The sequence below is a fragment of the Leptonychotes weddellii genome, chromosome 7, assembly GCF_054177405.1.
Source record: "Leptonychotes weddellii isolate Sample4059 chromosome 7, ASM5417740v2, whole genome shotgun sequence".
NCBI classification, from domain to species: Eukaryota; Metazoa; Chordata; class Mammalia; order Carnivora; family Phocidae; genus Leptonychotes; species Leptonychotes weddellii.
In genome coordinates, this window is record NC_138375.1 from 26439037 (window position 1) to 26463007 (window position 23971).

General features: G+C 37.8%; 1 protein-coding gene across 4 annotated transcripts in view; it reads left to right on the forward strand.

The window, feature by feature from the left end:
- Positions 1-3807: 3807 nt before the first annotated feature.
- The window catches only part of NIPBL (NIPBL cohesin loading factor), a 200867-nt gene continuing 180703 nt past the window's right edge, over positions 3808-23971 (forward strand). For 2 of the 4 annotated variants that reach the window (XM_006730414.2, XM_031024927.2), the window contains exon 1: positions 3809-4178. The gene's annotated coding sequence lies outside the window, so the exon portion shown is untranslated. Of the gene's footprint in view, positions 4179-23971 lie in introns of all 4 variants that reach the window. The other 2 variants (XM_081826014.1, XM_081826015.1) reach the window with 2 other exon arrangements.

Here is a 23971-nt window from a genome sequence, read left to right on the forward strand (position 1 = left end):
CATATACACATAACATGTTCTTTACTTTTTTTCTATAAGAGTTAATTTTATCACTAACAAAGGACAGAACTGGTAGGCATAAAATAGTGTGGAAATGACTTTCTAAAATTTTTCATTTCCATCATTTTATGGCAAACTTTTTTATCTTGAAGATAAATATTTTTTTTAAAAATTCATAATTTGTGAATTGTACCAACTCCTGCTGACATTCAATATTTAATCCTTGAAATCCATTTAAAATATTTTATTAAATCTTATTCAATTTATTGATCAAGAATACATAAGGGAATATCCAGGAATATAAAATAAATAAATAAAATTAGTGCAACTCAGTACTTAAAGCAAGGAGTCAATATTAGGCCAGATTAAGGGCAATCTACAAATTATTGACAAATCAAGGATATAACAATGAAATATAAAGCCACCATAAATCAACTGATTTGGGACATAAAGATTTAAAAATGTAAAAGCAAAATAAATGGATGGTGATGATCAAAATAAACAACCCCCTCTCCCCCCTCAAAAAAACCCAAGAAAGGAAGACAAATCAAGAAAACACTAAGATTAGATTAAGAGATTCTACACAAGATCTCAACTTGGATACTTAAATTTAGGCAAGCAAAACACTAATTGATTTAATAGAAAAATATTCTGTATGCATTGAAACAATTTCTTTAAATCTGTGATCTGGAAAAAAAATTGATATAAATTATATACAAGCTAAAACCCTTAAAAGTAGAGACCTTGTCTGTTTTCCTTCACTAATGTGTATGAGATGCTTATCATAAAGCTAATTAGCACCTAATCTTTAATGAGGGAAGTGAAAAATAACATCTCTAAAATTTTAAATGCTACAATAATGCCAAGACTTTTGTTACCTAGACATGCAAAATTACTAGTTTACCAGTAACATTTAAGAAAGTATATAGGAAGATAATTGTTTCCTTAAGCAAACTGAAATACTACTATTTTGAAACTGAGTGAAAAACATATTCTGAGCCATCTGTATATTACTTAAAGCTGTTCTTAAGATTAATGGGTAAACTTACAATGAACAGACTGCTGGATTTACTAAACAAGATCTAACTTTGTATTAATGGTTTTAAAGACTGTCTTCTCTTCAAAAAATTCAATACATGAAATATTATTTGGAATATCATTGACAAAAGCTTAATTCATAGTTTCTAGTTTACTGGTATACGTCCTCATTTTAAAAGGCCTATTTTCCCAGGCAATAATAGGAAATAAAAATTCTCAATTTGTTTTGGAAAATCATTATCAATTAATATATTGGTATATCCAGTGCTATCAAAAGGTAAGTAAATGTAATGAACAGCAAACTAAAAGGTGAATTAAAAATATCCACTCTGCATGATCTAAGCTTTCACTGAGTCTTCTTCAGGAGGAAACTGTACAAATGAATCTCACTAGTATTTGCTTTGCTTGACAGCATAACTGTATAGTAACCAAAGTAGCCATATGTGGCCCTCTATATAAAGCCTCAGAAACATGCACCTTTTGAATCATTATGCTTGGTACACATTTTGTGCCCAATAAATACTTGCTGAATGAACTTTTCCAGTAGGGCTGGATTTGGGCTAGGCCAACCAAATTCTCACATACTTTAATTTCGCCTGTATTTCGCAAGAAAGAGGGCAGACGGGATAAAGATGATTGATTCAGGAAGAGAGCAAAGCTAATTGGCCCAGTATGAATATGATCATGTGATCTACTAATCAACTGTCCTCTAGCAAGCCCATTTACAGAAACCTAAAAACAATTATCACTAGTTTGTGGGCTTCTGATATTGTGGAGGGTGAATGTCTAGAAGTGGTGCCCTGCTTTAGAATTCTGTGATAAACTCGGTTTTTCCCGATTTTTTTTTTCAGTTTTCACAAATCTTTAATAAGGTTCTCTGTAGCATATAAGTGTATATATTAAGAGCCAGAGTTCAGAAATTGCTGTGGGGGGGGGAAGTCAGGGCCCTTATAATTGTCATTTATTCATTAACCAAATACTAAGCATCCACTGTGTATGTCAGGCGTTAGTCTAGACACCATTTTCTCCACAAAACACCAGTGGAGAAGAACAAAACTTCCTGCCCTCCTGGAGCTTAACATTCTACTGGGGGAAAACAGGTAGTAAGATCAACACGTAAGATCTGTAAAATGCCTGAAGGATAAAGTGGGAAAGGGGGACAGGGAACATGCAGTTTCAAGAGGGGGCCACGGAAGCCCCGAGGTGACATCTGAGCAAAAAAAAAAAGGTGAGGGAGCAAGCCCTATGGATTCTTGGGGGAAAGAGGCTGGCACAGGGAATAGCAAGGGCAGAGGTCCTGCTCGCAAGAATGTCAGGGCAGCTTCTCCCCCACCCGCGCGCAGTATTTAGGCCACGGTCAAGACTTTGGCTTTTCCTCTCGGCTAGATGCAATGCCATTGCAGGGTCTAGAGTAAAGGAGTAACAAGATCTGATTTAGTTTCTCGAGTGATTTTTGAGGCAAATGGAATAACCTGAGTGCAAGTTTTCCCATTTACTTTTAGCGTATTGGAAAACATACACGAATACGTAACCAATACAATAACGTATAATCTAAACTCATGAAATTGTAACACAAATTTCGTCCCGCTTGAATAAAATTCGCTTACCTACAGCACTTTTTACCTGAACAAAAGCGCCCCTTCAGTTTACACTAACTTAACAGAGAACTGCGAAAAGAGAAAAGTTTGTTACAACAGGAGACCACAAGCATGGCACTGTACACACAATCACATCTGTGCTCCAGCCTCGTGCAGTACCTCACTGTTTCAGATGGAAAGAGGAAAACGACGTTGGAAAACGGCTGGCCCCAGTACCCGCGCCCCCCCCCCCCCGGTCGCCCACGGTCTGCCGGTGGCCCGAGTCGCGGCGGGCGGCTCTCTCCGCGCGCCCGGCTCCACCCACACCTAGAGGGGGGCGCGGACCCGCGCGCTCTGGTCCCGCCGCCGGCCAGCTCCTCGTTCGCACAGCGTCGCCTACAGGCCTTTATCCCGACAGTTAGGGAAGAACCAAAACCACCGCCAACAAAAAGACCAGAAAAGACCGCATATTTCCAGAAACCAAAGCATCACAAACACGATTCCAATTCAATCCAGCTGGGAATCTTCTTCACCTCCAAGGATTGCGTTCTCGCTCCGCAGAAATAATGCAGACACGGGCGTAGAGTCCGGCCTCTCCAGAGGAGAGAAGGTGTGCGATACATCCATCCACCAGACTGCAGAGACACCATTTAAAAAAATGCACCGTCGCCGTCGAATCGCGGGCGTCCTCCACCTGGCCGCCCCGAGCTCGGCTCCCTAAGCTAATGACCACCAGCTGGGTTAGCGAGCTTGGCCTGTGAGCCGGGGCCGGCCTGAGCGCCCCTCACGCCCACGACCACCACCGAACTCGGGCCCCGCTCCGGTCGGCCGCCAGGAAAATAAAAGACCGGGGAGAGCCGGGCCGCCCGTGCCGCAGCGAAAACGCCGCTCCGCAGGATCGACAATAAAAGGCAACATCCGCAGTCGCTCTGAGGAGAAGGGCGCAAAGGAGAGCCGCCACCGCCTGCTGCCGGCCCCGGCCCGTCCGGGCGCGGGGTGGTGCGGCGCGGCGCGGTGCGGCGCGGCCGAGGACGCGAGCCGAAGTGGCGGCGGCAGCGGCGGTGGCGGAAGTGGAGTGGGGAAGAGGGGGTGGTTGTTAGTGTTTGGCGCCGGCGGAGGGAGTCATTCCTGCAGCTGCACTTCCGGTCGGCATTTTGTTCTGAGAGGGAGAGACGGAACGAGAGAGAGACACACACAGGGCTCCTTCCCCCCCCGCCCTCCCCCCCCTCCCTCCGTCGGTACCGACTCACCCGACACCACCAAGCCGCAGGGAGGGACGCCCCCGCCGACAGGAGGATTGGTTCCCGGGCCGGCGGCGATGCCCCCCCGGTAGCTCGGGCCCCCGGTCGGGTGTTTGTGAGTGTTTCTATGTGGGAGAAGGAGGAGGAGGAGGAAGAAGAAGCAGCGATTTGTCTTCTCGGCTGGTCTCCCCCCGGCTCTACATGTTCCCCGCACTGAGGAGACGGAAGAGGAGCCGTAGCCACCCCCCCTCCCGGCCCGGATTATAGTCTCTCGCCACAGCGGCCTCGGCCTCCCCTTGGATTCAGACGCCGATTCGCCCAGGTAAATTCCTGCTCTTTATTTCGGCGGCGGCGGCGGCGGCGGCGGCGCCAGGTCCTCAGCGTCTCTCCTCCTCGCTCCCCTCCCCGCCGTTTCCTTAGCGGCCCCAGGTCTCCTCCACGGGCGAGTCTAGAGTTCGCTCCTCTCTGGTGGCAGCCGCCCTGGGTGGCGGTGGTTTTGTACTCTCTCCCGGCCGGCTCCGGTGGCGGGGACTGGGCTCCTGCCGGGCGGCCGGGGAGGCGTAGGCCCGGCGGAGAGTGCAGGCCGCGGGCCAGCGGAATCTACTTGAGCTCGGGGATTAGGAGAGCTCCGGGCTGAGCGGAGCTACTGCTGGTCGGTGACAGGCCTCGCCCGGGAGAAGAGCCGTAGCTAGTGAGGAGGCGGAAACAATACAACTAACAGCGAATGTGCCCTGATCGTCCCCATATTTACAACTTTCCTGGTCCGGGAGTGGGGAACGTCCCAGTGAAACAAACAACCCCCCTTCTTCCCCCTGTGACCCCATGAAGGGAGGAAGTAGTTTCAGTTAGTGAGACAAATGTAAATACTCAGACACGGATCCAGTGGTAATTCTTGCCCTGTGTAAAACTTGTTTGGACATTAGAAAGTTAATAAAGACTCATTTTCTTTTTTTTAAAGAATTAAATTGCCCACATGAATATTTAATATAGAAAACCGTGAGGTGGTAGACACTGCATGTGCCCCCGCTTCACCAAGAGCTTTTATGTTGTTGTTTGACAGTGTGTGTTGCACATGGACTTTTTATTCAAAGGCAAGTGTAAAGTACTTGACAGGTTTACCTTGCCACTTTAGATTTGTGTGCGTTATATAAGGACAATTTTAAACGACTATACATAAAATACTCAGGTACTTCCTGATCTAAGCGTGTAGAAGCATAAAAAGAATATTAAATGTTCTGAGAATTGTACCGAGGTACAGGTAAAACCAATTTTCTTTAAAAGCATAGAAATTAAGTTATGCTTAAAATCCCAGGGAGGTTAAAAAAAAATGTAGAAGGTGCCATCCTTTCATGTCAGGGCAGATCTTCTTGAGGTCCCAGGATTGTCATTGGCTGTTTGTGCCCATGATGTTTGACTGTGTAATGAGAGAGGTGTCATTTTAATAGGTCAAATGTATCTGTAAATGCTAGAGAAAAAATATCAGTTCTGCCTTAACAAATTGTAGTTTACGAGTAAAGTGTCCAGAGCTTGTTTATTGAGGCGTTGGTAAGGTAGGTTGGTATAAAGGAAAAACAATCAATTTAAAAGTCCTCAGCCATACAAATTGCATAGAAAAAAATAAATGTACCTGGCATTAGACTGTTTTGATACTTTGTCTCATATTCACTGAAGGAAAACTTTCACTGGTTAGAATGAAGCAACACTGATCAACAAAGTCCCTTGTTTTACTAATGGGTGTTACATTGGTTCGGATTTTTTGTGTCTCATTAAATTATTATTGTCATTGTAGAGTAAGTAACTTTTCTGAAGGTTATTTTTGAGTTTAGCACTCTGCTTAAAATAAATTGTTCCACATTTCCAGCAAACGTATGGATAAATGTTAAAAAGAGTGAAGTTAATATAGCTGTCACGTACTAGGCATGTTTTTAATGCTATAAATCCGTGTAGTAGTCAGTAGCGTGTCCGTGATTTGTATTGGTCAGGGAGCAGTTTGAATTTTAAAAAGCCTGAAGCTCCTGCTGAGCCCCAATCCCGGCCTCCCTCCCTCCCACTAATCTCCCATTCCTGTCTTTGTGCTGCCTGCTCCTGTTAGACACTGTTTGCTGCAGGGCCTCAGGCCTACACTGGGTGGGGGGCAGGCGAATGGGGGCTTGTTGGGGGGGAGGGAATACAGAAGGGAGGAACACTTCACATCTTAAGCAGAGAGTTTGGGACTGGAGCGGGGGAGGGTGGCGAGCGGGTAAGGGTTTCAATATAAATGTTTGAAAGGCCCTTATATGAACCTGTGATACCTTTACAACTTTTATTTAAATAAAATACGGAGACGTGTGTCAAAGGATGAACATATTTCTACTAAAGGTAATGGGAAGGAGGAGTTCTGCTTGCTTAGTTTTCATCAACAGAAGCAACTTATTTTTAGAGTTTTATAGTTAAAGGGAGCTTTCTTACACAGATGTTTGAATCAATGTGTTAGATATCTTTTTATGTGATTGATTTTTTTCTTGTGACTTTGGAATTAAAGTGAATTAGTTCTTACCAGATCTTATTTTCCCAACTCTACATATTTAGTGTTCTGTAAGTAATACAGGTTGTGTGATAGCTTTCATTAAGATAGTATAAACATTTTAAAGTAAATTGAAAATATTTTTTGTTTGATCCAAACCAATTATATGAGTTATTTTTAAAGGAAGAAACATTGTAAAGCTCAAGGAAACCCTAAACTTGAACTTTAAAATTTTTGACAACTTAGTTGGAAGGAATAGTTTGTATTTCCCTAGAGATTATAAATACTCTGTTCTACCTCCCCTGTATTGGTTGTATGGATAGTCACCAGTGGCTATTTTTGTATTTCTACTGTTGTTGTTGTTTTTTTTTAATTTAGTGAAAGAAAACCCTGTAAGTATTCCAGTAATCTTGTAATGTTAGTTATATTATTTGGAGAAATAATTCCTAGTATTATTCAGCAGTGTGGTTTATTGTTTCTCTCGAGTCTACAGAGCTACCAATAACTGAAAATAATTTCTTGAAAAGAAAGCAACTTTAAAGTAGTGAAAGCCTAGTAAATCAAATTAAAATTGAATATTAAATAGTTATTTTTAGTGTTTTGAGAAGAGTATATAGGATGCTTCTTCTTGGAACCATTCAACAATTTGTTTACTATAAGTTATTGGAAAGCATTTTGAATCTGCCCTAGAGATCATTATAATACTGCCCCCTTTAAGAAGAAAAAAGTTATATTTGAAGAAAAACTGTGTATTTCAGATTATCTTTGGGGATGAAAAGTGAAAGTTTTTAGTATGGTAGTAAACCAGGTTTTGTTTTTTTGCATAGCGATCATTATTAAATTTCAGAAATACTGTGAGCAAAGCTATACCAATTCAAATATGAAATCTTTTTTTATTTGAAGCCAGACTAACCAACTCAAACATGTATTTTCTAAAACTACTATATTAATTTCATATTTAATTTTTTGGTACTAATCCATCATCAGACTGCTATAGAAACATTTGAACCCACCTAGTTCATATTTTGGCATACCCTATATTTATGTAAAAATTAGTAATACAAGAGTAGATAAAAACTAAAGAGTTTGATCTTTATATAGTTTCATTTAACTTTCCCCACCCCATTGCTTATTAGGAAAAGGATAATTTGTGAGTAATTCTGGAATTTTAAAATACGATTTTAGTTTTATGTGAAGTGATTGGGAAGACTGAGGTAAATAAAAGTTCCTTTAAGAGAAATGTAACTTCAGTGCTGTTGATCACATTTACTTGCTATACAATGAATAGGAAATTACTGACTAGGAACTTTATAGAAACCTGGTATTGAACTGTTTAGTTGAAGATACTTATTTTAATATCCTGAGCATATTAAGTTGGCTTTGGTGGTAATTTATGGTACTATATAGCCTTTAAAAATCATTTCAAAATGTACTTTTTAAGCACAGCTTTTCTATTTTTAGCAGTTGTCATTTATAATTATTCTTTGAGTTTTTAAAATGGTTCTTTTTCAAGGTGACCTGAGTTCATTTTTAAATATTCCCATTTCCCTGTGAGAGAAGTGACCGGCATGATTTCCATTTTTTGATGAAAAACTTGATACTCAGAGGCCACATGATTTGTGTAGATTCATGTGGTGAATGAGAATAAGGGATTCTCTTGCTTTTACTAGTTTTTTATTAAATTATGTTGCTTTAAGGAAGTGTGAGCCCTGGTCATGAAGCTAGGTATTGCTGTTGCTCAGTGCCGACGACACTGATACCTTAAGTGACTTTTTCAATGATCAGAGTCCAAGGTGCTTTTTCCTCTTCTTTTAGGGAGATATGATACCTGTCTCTTGATTGTATTTTCCTGGTATGAAAATAGTACTTTTACATTAGAAATCCTGACCTTGTGTGTATGTTTGGTGTTTGAATGATTAAATTTATTTACATTTTGTTCCTCCTTAAGAATGTAAATCAATTAACTGTATTTGTAGTAAATATATAGTAACTCCTGAAAGTGTTTTTATAGAGTGGAATTTTAACGTTTCTAGTTGATTTAAAAGCAATTTTAAAAATACCATGTCTCGACAAACCATGAGAGACTATGGACTCTGAGAAACAAACTGAGGGTTCTAGAGGGAAGGGAGGTGGGGGGATGGGTCAGCCTGGTGATGGGTATTAAAGAGGGCACGTATTGAATGGAGCACTGGGTGTTATACGCAAACAGTGAATCATGGAACACTACATCAAAAACTAATGATGTAATGTATGGTGATTAACATAACATAATAAAATAAAATTTTTTTAAAAATGCCATGTCTCGAGGGGCGCCTGGGTGGCTCAGTTGGTTAAGCGACAGCCTTCGGCTCGGGTCATGATCCTGGAGTCCCTGGATCGAGTCCCACATCGGGCTCCCTGCTCGGCAGGGAGTCTGCTTCTCCCTCTGGCCCTCCCCCCTCTCATGTGCTCTCTCTCATTCTCTCTCTCTCAAATAAATAAATAAAATCTTTAAAAAAAAAAAAAATGCCATGTCTCGAGGCACCTGGGTAGCTCAGTCAGTTAAGCGTCTGCCTTTGGCTCAGGTCATGATCCCAGGGTCTGGGATAGGGTCCGCGTCAGGATCCTTGATCACTGGGGAGTCTGCTTCTCCCTCTGCCTGCCACTCCCCCTGCTTGTGTGTGTGCTTTCTCTCTGTCTCTGACAAATAAGATCTTTAAAAAGAGATCATAAATAAAAGTATCATGTCTTTTTACTTATAGTCATCATTGTAATTTTAAAAAGTATTTTATGTGCTCAGAATTTTTTAACCCAAGTAAGTAATAAAAATGATTTTAGGTATTTGGTCTTACATATTATTTTGTTTGGTATAAATCTAGGGTCAATTTTAATGAATTGTTTTAAGGCATATTTCTTTCTATCTCCAAAGTGATACTGTTAGGAGAGATTATTACTTAATACAGCATTGCCAGCTAGATAAGATTTTGAGGGCTTATTATGTGCCAGGAATTGTGTTAAGTATGACCCTGTATTATTATCTCATTTAAAATAAGAAGCTCAGGAAATAGAAACAGTAATGCACAATTTACAGATGAAGAACTGAGGCTGGAAAGGTTAGAAAATTGCCCGTTGTCTTATAATTAGTAAATGTCAGTCTGGTTTATATTTTTTCTTGAGGATTTAGGATTCCACATTTCTAGTTTTAATAAAATCTTCATTTTTTTGGTTGCTCAGTTAATTCAATACTTACAAGTCATGTAGTCAAGGAACCTGTGTACTTTGGGCAAAGAACTAAAATAGAATTCAGAGTGTATATCCTGTATATATTTTTGAAATCATCAAATCTTTACTGTCTTATATTTTAGTGTTTGTTAAGCAGTCTGTGTAATTTTTACTTTTATTTTTATTGAGTCGAAATTGTCAAAGCATTGATTTCTAGAAAGGGAAAATGCAGCTTTAGAGAGTGATTTCATTCATAGAAATGTATATGACCAATTGTAATATAGTAGATGAATCTATAAATTAGTATGGTAATTTTTTTAAAATTCTAGTGTTTCTATAGCCAAAGAATGTTAATCCTTTCAAAGTCATCAACTTGGGAAGTTGTGCACTTATTCTAGAGCTTTTGCCATACAATCTTACGGGGTTCCTTTAGTGAATACCTTTAAAGCCTTTGAGATAGTCTTTTTCTCTTTTTCTTTTTCTTTTTTGGGCCTTAATGGCAAATCTTTATCTTCAGGGGTGAATTTGAGTTTTAGAGACCGTAAAAAGCAATTTAGAACTCAGTTTAGGATAACTGAGATTTAATAAGATCTTTTTTTTTTTTCAAAGATTTTGTTTATTTATTTGACAGAGAGAGACACAGCAAGAGAGGGAACACAAGCAGAGGGTGTGGGAGAGGGGAGAAGCAGGCTTCCTGCAGAGCAGGGAGCCCGATGAGGGGCTCGATCCCAGGACCCTGGGATCATGACCTGGGCCGAAGGCAGACAATGACTGAGCCACCCAGGCGCCCCAATAAGATCTTTTTTGTGTGTCAGACACTGTATTGAGTGGTTTATGTTTGTAATATGTAATATTATTGAGTGATTTCCATCTACCATGAATCTTCAAGGTATATAATATGAGTCTGGTTATGTTTATGATTCTAAGATACTTGAGAAAACTGAGGTATAGAATGATTAAACGACTAGCTGAAGGTCCCATAGCTGACAAGTGGAAGAAAGTAGGGGAAAGACTCCAAAGTTGATGCTTTACCTATCAACCTTAACCACTACAGTGTATATCATGATTTGAACCTCTAGCTACCCCGTGAGGTTAGTGATGTGTTCTTGTTTTACAGACAAGGAAATTAAGGCTCATCATGTTTAAGAACCTAGTCCAGGGTAGCAAATCTAGCAAGTGTTAGAGGTGTAGGACTACAGCCTAATATGTCTAATTCTAAAATGTCCTTCCATTCTATCACCCTGCCTCTTCAAGATTTATAATACACATTTTGATGAAAAGGGTAGGCTTCATTATAAAGCAGTGAACTGTTGTCTTATAAAGAGGATTTCTAAAATGTTTTGGTTAATTATAGATGATTGATTATACTCTTTTCTGTAAAATACCTTTGTTCGTTTACACCTCATATACAAAATGTATACACAAATATGCATTTAAGTAAGATTTATTTTTAAATATATGCATGCTATGTTTATGGAAATTGGCAAAATGTGGAAAAGGCACTTTCTTTTTCATAATATTGTGATTCAGTTATTTCTTATAAAAATGTCAAGCATTAAAAAATATTCCAAAGAATACATTAAACTTGCAACATAGTTTATGTAGGTAAATTGTTTTGCCATCTTACATGTGTGTAACATCAGTTAACACAAACGTACCAAACTTTTCAAGTGTTCTTTTGTATACGTTTGCCTTTTGGCATAAAGGAAAAACATTTTCAGTATGCAGAAACATGGAATTAGCATTAATTAATTTACTAAAATAATTTTTTATACCTGGTCTGTGAGTGGATGTTTTGAGAAGTAACACAGGTAAGATTTTTACATCTCCTGAAAAATTCAGAAGCTATGACATAATTTTGAAATACTCAGTTCCTTTTTGTTGCAGTTATTTGGGTCATTTGTACTTCTCAATCCTTTGGTCTTATGCTAATGAAATGTATACTTGTTTTAATAGGAGTACTGTTTTTTAACAAGTTATTGATTCTAGGTACCTTAAAAACTTACAGAGCTTGAAACACTAATGAATTATTAAAACTTAAAATATAGTTTAAAAATATTAATCTTTATGATTTTATATCTAATCTTTTAATTTGCAAAACGAAAATGTCCTTGAAATTAATCCTAATAAGGAAAATAGATCACTGACTTTTCTGAACATTTCTACTTGGCAACCTTTTCAAGAATTTTAAACTGGCTTTTTAGTTGTCTTTATCTGATAGGATTGTGGCTTGCCAATTTCCACCTAAAAAAAATTGATCATCTGAGTTAGGCTATATGTAATTTAGTTTTTCCTTGGTAATGACCAAGGAAATTTTGAAAATTTATGAGTGTAAATTGGGCATAGATTCCCCTCCCTTTTTAAAATACCATTCTTAAAAAATTGATGCACATGGCAGTTTTATTTCCCCCCAAGGTTCTGCCTATGTCTCAGAAAACTCTAAAGTTGAAAGTTGAAATGTAATGCCCTAAAAGCTACTGTTACCATTCTTTCCCCTTTGAGAAAAGAATTAAGAAACCAGTACTTATGCCATAACCTACCTTCAGGTTATCTTGAAAGACATATATGACATATGCTTTTAATTTAACTCTGTTACAATCTTTTTACTCTTTTCTCTTTCCGTTTTCTTATGTGTTTCTTCCTATCTCTGTCAATGTCCTAAGCAAAAATTTTTTTATAGCATAGTGAACACAGGTGGTACTTTTAATGTGGATGGTTCTGTAATGTATTATTTTCCTTGATGAAACATTGAGCAGTTTGAAAGTCCTCAAATTCTGAGATCTTCATAAGTTCAAAACGTTAGTGAGAAAGTATTGATATTAACTGTGACAATGTGTATTTGTGTAGCAATCCTGCTTTCTTCTGTAGACATGTGTTACTTCTCAAAACGTCTACTCATAGACCAGAAATTTCTTTTAAGGTGGAAGAGAAAGCATGGTCTTTTTTTGTGAAAGTTTCTCTGGTTATTCCATGTCATAACATTTGTGAGTTTATTACTTGTATCTCTTTGATAAAGTAATTTGCTCCTGTGTCTGTAAGCCATACTAAGCCACCTGCTATCTGAAAGGAGGGAGACTTGTATTATTTTCATCTTTATGTCTATAATACCATCACAGTGCTTTTCCTGTTTTGCAAGTATTCAATACATTTTTGTTGAACTGATTGATTAGAATTGAGCTATATGATATTTCCTAAAGATACATTTCTAAGTCTAAGCTTAGTAAGTGGCAGTATATGTTTGTGCTAATTTTGAAATATAATTTTCTTAGATATATGTGTTCTTAAGGCTTCTTGCTTCTTGGGTAAGACCATTTTATTTACATACATCCCAACAATGCACACATAACAACTTGTGTGTAAAAATAAATCAAAAAGAAAAACTCAAAACAGAGTTCCTTTTTTAGTTGTTAGTAAGGATTGTAAAGTATATGAAGGGTTTTTTGTTTTGGCCCCTTGGACAATAGAATTGGGAATAAGATACTGAGAGAAGGTATCCAAATACTTTCTTGTTTTAAGCTCAAGATTGGTTTATTATAGTTTTAATTTTCTTTGCTAATTTATGTACTGTGTATAATAACAATGTGGATAAGTTAACTGTAATGAGAAATACATTACAGTACATTAAAAATGCTATTCATGGGTGCCTGGGTGGCTCAGTTGGTTAAGCATCTGCCTTCGGCTCAAGTCATGAGTCCCGATTTGGGCTCCCTACTCAGTGGGGAGTCTGCTTCTCCCTCTCCCTCTGCCTCCCCCCTGCCCCCGGTTGTGCGCTCTCTCTCTCTCATTCACTCTCAAATAAATGAATAAAATCTTTTTTAAGAAATGCTATTCATATAAAATAGTGCTATTCATATAAAATTTAAATGACTGAAATTTTTTAAAAATTTAAAGCTTATTGAAGTGTACACAGTAAAAGTCACTGTTTTAGGTACACAGTTTGATGAGTTTTGACAAACATGTTTAGTCTCGCAACCTCCACCACAATCAAAACATAGAATGTTTTCATCACCCCAAAAAGTTGCCTTATGTCCTTTTGTAATCAGTTTCCTACCCCTGTTCAGCCTCTGGCAACCACATGTAATTTCTGTCTTTATAGTTCTGTATTTTCTAGAATGTCATATAAATGGAATCGTACAGTATGTAGGCTTCTGTGATAAGTTTCTTTTGCTTAGCATAAGGCTTTTGAGATTCATCTATGTTGTTGCACGTATTAGTAGTTTGTTGGTGACTGCATTTTGAAATTGAATTAGAATACCCTTTAACTTTGGTACTGCTGTCAAAAAAGACTGAACAACTTTAGATATTTTACTTTAGATATTTCTCTCATATCTTGCAGCTGCTTTACTATTGGACATAATATTACTTGCCCATTTTTACCCCTCACCTCCAAAAAATTTGTAATTAACATTACTAGTAAGTGGCATTTATTTATATGAGTTACTTCTGTCAGGTTAGATGCCCTCTTTTTCATCACAATTAAAATAGGTAGCATCACATATTTTGAACATCTAGCACATAGAAACTGGAATAAGAAATGAGGGATGGTACAATAATAACTCACCAAAAATTGAGTTCACGTTTTAAGTTTAATGTTTGTTGTTTATACTAAAAATAGAGTATCAGTTATAGTGAAGAACAGTTAGTACCTCTCTTTTAATGCTTAAAGTTAGAGAAGCAGTGCTGTTTACTGAAATTTGGGGCAGATAATGAGTAAAGGACCATTTTCTGGTCATTTTATTTGACCACCTTTTTTGTTTTTTCACCACTCCCTTTTTGAAACCCCTTTCTCCCTTTGGTTCAGGGTTATCTGTCTCTTATTTTTCTTCCCCTGTGTATTTGACCTCTCATTTGTAGGCTCTTGCTAGTTCTTCCTCCTCGTTCACCCCTTAAGTATTGGTATTCCCAAGGTGGTTCTTAAGCCTTCGTTCTGTTCTCCCTTCCTCTTGATCCCATCTATTCATACGACTTTTTACGTGCTTGTTACCTGTATGCTGATGACTCACATATCTATCTCCAGAATGATATATTTCTCTTTGAGACAGATCCATCTGTCTACCAGGCACTTCCTGATGTCCTATAAATACTGTAAATTCAAAAGTATATAAATCTGAACTCATCCCTCAATTGTTCCCTACTCTTACCACTTCCCCCCAAAAAGAAAGAAATCTATGCTTACAACTATGTGAAGCAGGTGAATGTTTCCACCATCACCTCAGCTCCCTAAACTGAAAACTTGATGATAATGCTTGACCCTTTTCCTTTACTGTACCTTCAACCCAGTTGTTCATCCAGTGCTGACGTTCATAACACCTCTGAATATCACTTCAATCTATCCCTCTACTGTTTTTGATGCATAGAGTGGGCGTGTATACACAGCTTGTCAGTTGGAAACTTCTAGCATTCTAAGAAGATGGCACTTGTGAAAGATGTGTTTAGTGTTAGGATATTTTTTATATGCTTGGGCTCTGATATTTAAAATTAAGGTGTATACACGGTGCCTGGGTGGCTCAGTTGGAAGAGTGTGTGACTCGAGCCCCACGTTGGGTATAGAGGTTACTAAAAAAAATTTTTTTAATAAAATTAAGGTGTAATCTTTATTAACATTCATGCTTTATAGCCTAAATGAGACTGTCTTCTGTACACATTTCCACTAAATCTAAAAATCTAGGGCTTCTGACATACAGCCCAGTGTATCAACCAGAACAGTTTGCTCCTTTATCCTTTTAGAGTACTATAATTCATAAATGTGTACATTCATTTCAATACTGTGTTCATGTGTTACAGAGCAGAGTCTGAGTTGAGTGGAAAATGGGAATGTAGGAGGAAAGGGTAAAGGAAGGGCTTTTAAATTAACTTTCCTATACTATGGAAACAAGTTCACTTGAATAACTTTCACTTTTACTGCAGATAACAGAAAACTAGAGAAACAAATACAGTGGGATATGATACTGTTCAGTTGCTAGGCGTTCAAACATTTTTAATGGCAAGAGTTAGATATGTTATAACTGTATTACTTGTTTATGAAGTTATTGCTGGTGGTTTTGTATAACCTTGCAATGTTTCTTCCTTGGAATAAGAAGTTATTCCCTTCACTCCCCATTTAAACAAAAGGGTCTGCTTAGAGTTACTGGTTTAAATGATCCTGAATATCACTTTGTAAAGGACATATTACAATGTGATGCTATCTTGAAAAACAAAGTAAACCTGTCTTCACTATATCTAGAGTTTATAACTAAAATAATAGGTGCTATATTTTGCTCTAGATCTAATTACCATGTTTTTGAGAAAATGGGATCAATCTAAAGGCAGTTTACAAAGGCTGATGGGAGAACCCTGTCTTTATTGAGTCTTTGGTACCTTGTACATAGCAACCACTCAACAAACAATTGTTGAATAAATGAATTTAAATTATATTTCAGTTTTGGGACGGACTAATTGGAGTGACAGAAGATAGGTGGGGCATGTTAAACATAGAGTAAGTTTAATGGAAGAAAGAAAGAAAACACAAAGCCCAAAAAAAGTTGGACAACATTTAAAGCAAAGAACTAGTATAATTTAGTTAATTGCTTGTATTTGGGCAATTAGACTTGCTTAACTGGGTAAGAAAAAAATCTGTATATAAGTGTCTTGGATTCTTTCTACTCTTTTATTCCTGCTTCAGCTTTGCTTCTGGTTTCAGGTATTGCCTCTGTACTTCCATCTTCACTGCTAAGGGACAAATTTGTAGGTTCAAGGCTAAAATGACCTGCAAAATCCAGATATACATATTCAGAATTGAGAATTGGTGGGAAAGGGAGAGAAGTGTAGTTTTTCAGTCTTTTCCAGTTACTCAGGGTTTGTAGTGTATGTCAGAGTGCCATTGCATGTCTTCAGTATTCAGATGAAGAGGCCTAAAAACTAGAATTTAAAATGACTTAACAATTTGCAACAAGTTTGTTTGTGACTGTCCTAGAATACAGTTCAGTATCTGAATCTCTAATATGCTGTCTATCTGAGCCATGCTGCCACCTACATGAATTGTCATACGATTTTAGTGATTCTGATTGTTTTCAACTAGAAGATAGCCACCAGAATTTTAGTGTTCTTTATAAAGGACTTTATAGTACACCAATTCTCCATTCCCTTAGTTTTTTTGGAAAATATAAAACTACTTACAGTTTTCTGGTATGCTAAGTAAGGCTAACTTGTGGAATTTAGAACTTAGAATCTTTTAAGAACTTCAAAGTTAAAGACTTCCTTTTTTTTTTTTTTTTCAATTATAGAAGCAGTGTGGAAAAAACTACATGCTATTTGGAAAATAGGAAAAATATAATCTCATATTTTAGGTTTTTCCTACTAGGTTTTTAATAAAAATATTTATATGAAATATAATTTTAGTTAAATATGTATTCATGGTATAAATTATACATACATAGTCCTGTTTTCTCAAGGTTGTCTCATGAAGATTTTCTTCATTTCCTATGTAGTGTTCATAATTATTTAAAATGTTATCCTGGGGCACCTGGCAGGCTCAGTCAGAGGAGATGTGACTCTGATCTTGGGGTTGTGAGTTTGAGTTCCACGTGGGGTGTAGAGATTACTTAAATAATAATTTTTTTAAAATTTTACCCAATAGTTTTGTGAGAGGATGAACCATAATTTCCTTAGTCATTCTGTTGGACATTTTATTTGCTCTCACTTTTTTCTATATAAAACTAAGGCAGTGGAACATCTTTATATGTACTGTTTGCCCTCCCTTTGGAGGTTTTATTCACTTAGAGTTAGAATACCATAAGTGGAAGTTGGGCCAAAAGTTTGAACATTTTTATGGCTCTTAATGTGTATTTCCAAAAATAGTAATAATATGTATTTCCATAATCTATTTTCATTCGTGTTTTAATTCATTCAGTAAATGCATTTTTTTCATATAGATGCAAATTCCCTATTAAGATTATTCTTAGGTTGTTTAACTGCCCATCTTCCCCACTGTTGTGGGTGTGATCTCCTTTCAGTATAGTTTTGAACTTCTTGATGATGAAAATCATAGGCTTTTTCAAACTAGGTGTATTTTTGGAGGTATATAGTGAAATTAGCATAGAATCTAATCTAAGCTAGCTGCTACCCAAGTGACATTTAGGTCAGTCATTAAGCTCATTTCTTCAACTGTGAACTGAAGAGGTTCTTGGGTGGTCTCAGGTTTTAGGATTTTCATGGACAAAGCAAAAGGGAAAAAAGGGAATTTAGATAAATGAAAGAAGGGAGTAGTTCCTAGAAATAAAGTTGCAGTTAAAGGATCATCAGTCTTTTTTTTTTTTTTTTTTAAAGATTTTATTTATTTATTTGACAGAGAGAGACATAGCGAGAGAGGGAACACAAGCAGGGGGAGTAGGAGAGGGAGAAGCAGGCTTCCCCGCGGAGCAGGGAGCCGGATGTGGGGCTCGATCCCAGGGTCCTGGGATCATGACCTGAGCTGAAGGCAGACGCTTAACGACTGAGCCACCCAGGCGCCCTGGATCATCAGTCTTTTATTAGCAGAAAACAAACAAACAAAAAAATGGTAAGGAGATTTCTAGATTGGAGCATACTAAAAAGAAAAGTAAAATTTTTAGGTAGGTCCTAGTACTTACTCCTAATATCTGAGGCATGAAATATTTAGTGTGGTGTGGACATGGCCATGATCTCATACTCATTCTCTTGTTCATCAAACATTGAATGTTACCTATGTCTCAGGACCTGTAAGATGTTAGAGATGGTGAAATAAAAGACTCCAGCCTTGCCTTCAAGGATCTTTTTTTTTTTTTAAGAGCAGCGAGAGCATGAGGTGGGGGGTGGGGCAGAGGGAGAGGAAGAGAGAGAATCTTAAGCAGGCTCCAGGCCTAACATGGAGCGTGATGCAGGGATCGATCTCAGGATCCTGAAATCATGCCCTGAGCCAAAATCAAGAGTCAGATGCTTAACCAGCTGAGCCACCCAGGTGCCTCCTAGGATCTTAAAGTCTAATATAGACAGATAAACAAAGGTTATATTATAGTATTAAGATTGACTAAGAGGAGCGCTGAGAGGAATCACCTAATTTGGACTAGAGATGAGGTGTAAACTAAGTTTTGGAAAGCCATTAATTAGACTTGGGAGCCTATGGGGCTGGGGCAACAGTTCAGTTTTGGAAACTGCAGATGCTCAGATTATTGGAACACAGGGCTGGAAAAGGAGCATGCCATAGATATTTGAAGCTACAGAGAAGGGTAGAGTCCACATTATGAAGGAATGTATATGCCTTTACAAACTCTGCATTTTACTTTAAAAGCATTAGGGAACCAAGAAATTATTTAGTAATGAAATATGTTTTGTATTTGAAAAGTATTTTTTTTGGCAACAATGCAGAGATTAGATAGTAGGCAGAGAAAAGAAGGCTAGGGAAGCTATTTAAGAATTGATGAGGTCCTCGGTTAAAACAGTGAGAATGTGGAGGAGGAAACTTATAAAAAAAAGTTAAGGAAATAGCCTGGATACAGTTTGGTATTTTTATGTAGGTAGATTGGGTAATGGAGAATGAAAAGAGTCAAGGATGCTTCCTTGATTCTCAAGTTTCATACTTGTTGGGCTTGGAATGTGGAAGTTCCATTCACTAATGTCAGGAACACAGGAGAAAGTTTTACGAATTGTACAGTGGTAACGTGGAAGAAGGGAGGGAGGTGATACTACAATTTTAGGCATGTCAAGTTTAACCGACCTGTGGGAATTCACATGTAAGGTGGGTATGGGAGTTTAAATACTTCAGATCTTTAGAGCTCAGAAGACATTAGACTTTTCTTCGGCAAAGTACATAATTAAGAATTGGTCTGTTAGAGGATTATTTTCATGACGAAGACATTTCTAAATTTATGTAGACTCTTTTTTTTTTTAAAGATTTTATTTATTTATTTGAGAGAGAGAGAATGAGAGACAGAGAGCATGAGAAGGAGGAGGGTCAGAGGGAGAAGCAGACTCCCGCGGGACTCGATCCTGGGACTCCAGGATCATGACCTGAGCCGAAGGCAGTCGCTTAACCAACTGAGCCACCCAGGCGCCCTATGTAGACTCTTTAAAAGGACATATAAAATTTAACTTTAGGGGCGCCTGGGTGGCTCAGTCGTTAAGTGTCTGCCTTCGGCTCAGGTCATGATCCCGGGGTCCAGGGATCGAGCCCCGCGTCGGGCTCCCTGCTTGGCGGGAGGCCTGCTTCTCCCTCTCCCACTCCCCCTGCTTGTGTTCCTGCTCTCGCTATCTCTCTCTCTGTCAAATAAGTAAATAAAATCTTAAAAAAAAAATTTAACTTTAAAACCATGTTGAAATCCTAGGATTCCTTTGTTTTCTTATCTGAGAATATCCAGTATAATAATCATTTTGTTATTATAGTTCTGGTATAGATATACAAATTAGAATTAGCACATAGCTTTTAAAGCCAACATAAGTTAAATGACTTTTGACTGCCTATGAATAAGAATACAGGGACGCCTGGGTGGCTCAGTCGGTTAAGCGTCTGCCTTCGGCTCAGGACATGATCCCAGGGTCCTGGGATCGAGTCCCGCATCGGGCTCCCTGCTCTGCGGGGAGCCTGCTTCTCCCTCTGCCTCTGCCTCTCTCATGAATAAATAAATAAAATCTTTAAAAAAAAAAAAAGAATACAGTCTACCTAGAGAAAGACAAATACTATATGATTTCACTTGTATGAGGAATCTAAAAAACAAATGAATAAACAAAAAAGCAGGAACAGACCCACAAATATGGAGAACAAACTGATGGTTGCCAAGGGGGGAGGGGAGTTGGGGGGATGGACAAAATGAGTGAAAGTGAGTGGGAAATACAAGCTTCCGGTTCTGGAATGAATAAGTTGCGGGAATAAAAGGTACAGCATAGGGAATACAGTCAGTGGTATTATATTAGTGTTGTATGGTGACAGATGATAGCTACACTTGGGGTGAGCATAGCATAATATATAAACTTGTTGAATCTCCATGTTATATATCTGAAACTAATGTAACATTGTATGTTAACTATACTTCAATAAAAAACAATTTTTAATAAAAAAGGTACAAAAAGGAATACAGTCTATGAAACACTGTATCACTTTTCATATTTTAGACAGAATGGATATTGAAAAATTTAGTGGCTTGGTCAAATTGTTGTAGACACTAATGGTTATTTGAAAATGACTTTCAAGGCTGACCTAGAAGATCTCACCAATCTTAAATCAGGGTTAAAAGTAGAATGGGTGATACCAGGTGTTTTTGTTTTTGTTTTTTTATTTTTATTTTTTAAAGATTTTATTCATTTGAGAGAGACAGATTGTGATAGAGATAGCAAGAGAGAGCATAAGCGGGAAGGAGAGGGGGAAGGAGGCTCCCGCTGAGCAGGGGGCCCGACATGGGGCTCGATCCTAGGACCCTGGGATCATGACCCGAGCCGAAGGCAGCCGCTCAACCAACTGAGCCACCCAGGTACCCGTTTTTTATTTTTTGTTGTTTTTTTTTTTAAATCTTACTTGGTTTAAATTACCAGAAGAGAATAATACCATTTCTTCTTGAGGTTTTGCTTTTCAGTGTATGGATCATATATTACTATGAACTTAGAATGACAAAATGAATGTTCTTGTATGACTGTTTTCTATTGTACTAGGCTCTTCCTAGGGCCTTCCTTCCAGCTTACTCAGAAGATTGCTTCTTTGGTTAGTTTTATACTGAATCCATACACATAATGAGATCTTTTAGTGGGAACTGTGTTACTTTCTAATGGAGGGATTATCTTTACAAATATAATTAAGGGTCTACTTTTAGAATAATTAAATGGCAGTGGCTTTTTAAAAAGTATCATATGCAGGAATAATTATAAAGGAATCAAACTGATTTATCAAAAATAATTGACCAGGTGTCATAATGTCCAAATGGAAATTTGTGCTTCCTAGAATCTAAGTACATTTAAGCAAATGTACTTTTTTTTGTTTTGTTTGATTTGGTTACAGAGATGGCACACCAGAATCATCTAGGGAATTTTTTCAAACTATAATCCTTTTCTGGAGATGTAAAATAAGTTTGTAAGTTGCTCTTTTAGTTCTTCCTTTAGGCTTTTTAATCATTCCACAAGACTTAATTGAACACTGTAGGCTTAGCAATGAATTCTAGGCATTTGGTATTAAGATTTTTTTTTTCAGCCTCCCTCCCAAATTTTACATGGCTGCCTAAAAGATCCCTCTTTTGTTCTATTCTGCAAAAACATTATTTGTGAAGCATAAAGGAGCAGGAAACTGGTGAGTGGAATTATTAGTAAATTAGAATGAAAAATAGAATGGAGAGATGTGTTGAGTCTTGAAGATTGGAGGGGAATTGCTGGATACTAAAGAGGACATAGAATTGAGGAAAGAAGTTAGCGTAGCAGACACCATAAATGAATTTGGCAGAATTGTTAAGAAATTGAAGTAAAAATTTTAAGATTTTATTTATTTGAGAGAGAGAAAGCGTACGTGCGCACATGCGAGCACAAGTGGGTGGAGGGGCAGAGGGAGGAGGAGACTATCCCGTGAGTGCAGAATACCAGGACCCAGAGATCATGATCCCAGCGGAAGTCAGATACCCAACCCACTGAGCCACCCAGGCACCCCTGAAGTAAAAATTTTAAAATACATATTTGTAACAGTACTTAAAATAATGTAAAAAATTATGAACTGACTGGGCTCCTGAAGGTGGCTTATGTTTAAAAAAGTTTTCCCGGGGCGCCTGGGTGGCTCAGTCGTTAAGCGTCTGCCTTCGGCTCAGGTCATGATCCCAGGGTCCTGGGATCGAGCCCCGCATCGGGCTCCCAGCTCCGCGGGAAGCCTGTTTCTCCCTCTCCCTCTCCCCCTGCTTGTGATCCTGCTCTCACTGTGTCTCTCTCTGTCAAATAAATAAATAAAATCTTTTAAAAAAAATTAAAAAAAAAGTTTTCCCAAAAGTCAAATGTTGGATACATACTGCTTCTGAGTAAGATGTAAAATGCTTAGAAGTAGTTAAATCCTCAGCAAATATTTGTTATTTTTATTAGTTGACAGCTACCTTTCTCATTGTGATTTGATGAAAAATATATCCTTGTTGAGTGTATTCCTAAATGAAAATCAACTGATTTGTGACATTTATAATGAATTATTAGGAAGGAAGATATTTGATATGCAAAGAAAAAGTAATCAGATTGGCTCAAGTTCATATGGTATTGAAATATGAATACTCCTTCCAAATATAACTTTGCTGTATACCCCAGATCAAGTGAAGTATCCCAGATAATAACTACCTGTACAAGGAACTTGATTTAACTATCTCTAATATCTAAAGTTAATTATGCCTCTAAAGGTGTTGTATTACTATTACATATGACAGTATACATATATGTACAATATGTACATATATATCCACTAAATTTTGATAACTCATTTTGTATTTTCTTGCTTTATACCTTTTAATCAGAACATTTATCTCCTTTTTTCTCCATCTATCCAAATCCTATCTTCTTTTTGTTGAGATCTTACAGGTTTTTTGGTAGGTGATAGAGGGAGGGTAGCATAACAGAATTACTAGGCTTTCCCCCCCCCAAGCTTATAATACTTTCCACCTTTTCTCCTGCCTCCTAATTCATGTGATCTCTTTTTTTTCTAATACATACTTGTGTGGCAGAGTTAGTTATTTAAGTTATATGTTGACTTCTCACATATTCTTATTGTATATCAAGCTACAGTTTATTTTGTTTCTTTTTACATTACTTGTATTATCTTCTCAATTAGATCGTAAACTTTTTGAGGGCAGGATCTGCCAGTGGTACCTGGTAAAGTGTTTTGCCTGGAGCAGCCCTTAGCAAGTGTTTGCTGATAATGTGTGTGGCTCATCTGAACTAGATTTAAAAGATTTGGAAAGTATCTCACGTTCTCACAAACCGTAAAATTCGCTCTTTTAAATTGGGCGGTGGTAAAAATTCAGTGGTTTTTAGTTTATTCATAAAGTTGTGCAACCATCATCACTATCTAGTTCCCAGAATATTTCATCGCCCAAAAAAGAAACCCCATACCCATTAGCAGTGACTCCCCGTTCTTCCCTTTTCCAGCCCTTGGCAACCAGTAATCTACCTTCTGTTGCTATAGATTTCCTTATTCATAAGTAGAATCACGCAGTGTGGCCTGTTTGTATCTGGCTTCTTTCACTTGGTCTTCTATATTGTAGCATGTATCAGTACTTCATTTTTTATAGTCAAATAATATTCCGTTGTATATACAACATTTTACTTAACCTTTTGTTAGTTGATGGACATTTGGGTTGTTTTCACCTTTTGGTTATTATGAATAATGCTGCTATAAACATTCATGTACAGGTTTCTGTATGGGCATATGTTTTCACTTCCCCTGTGTAGATACATAGGAGTGAAATTTCTAGGGCATG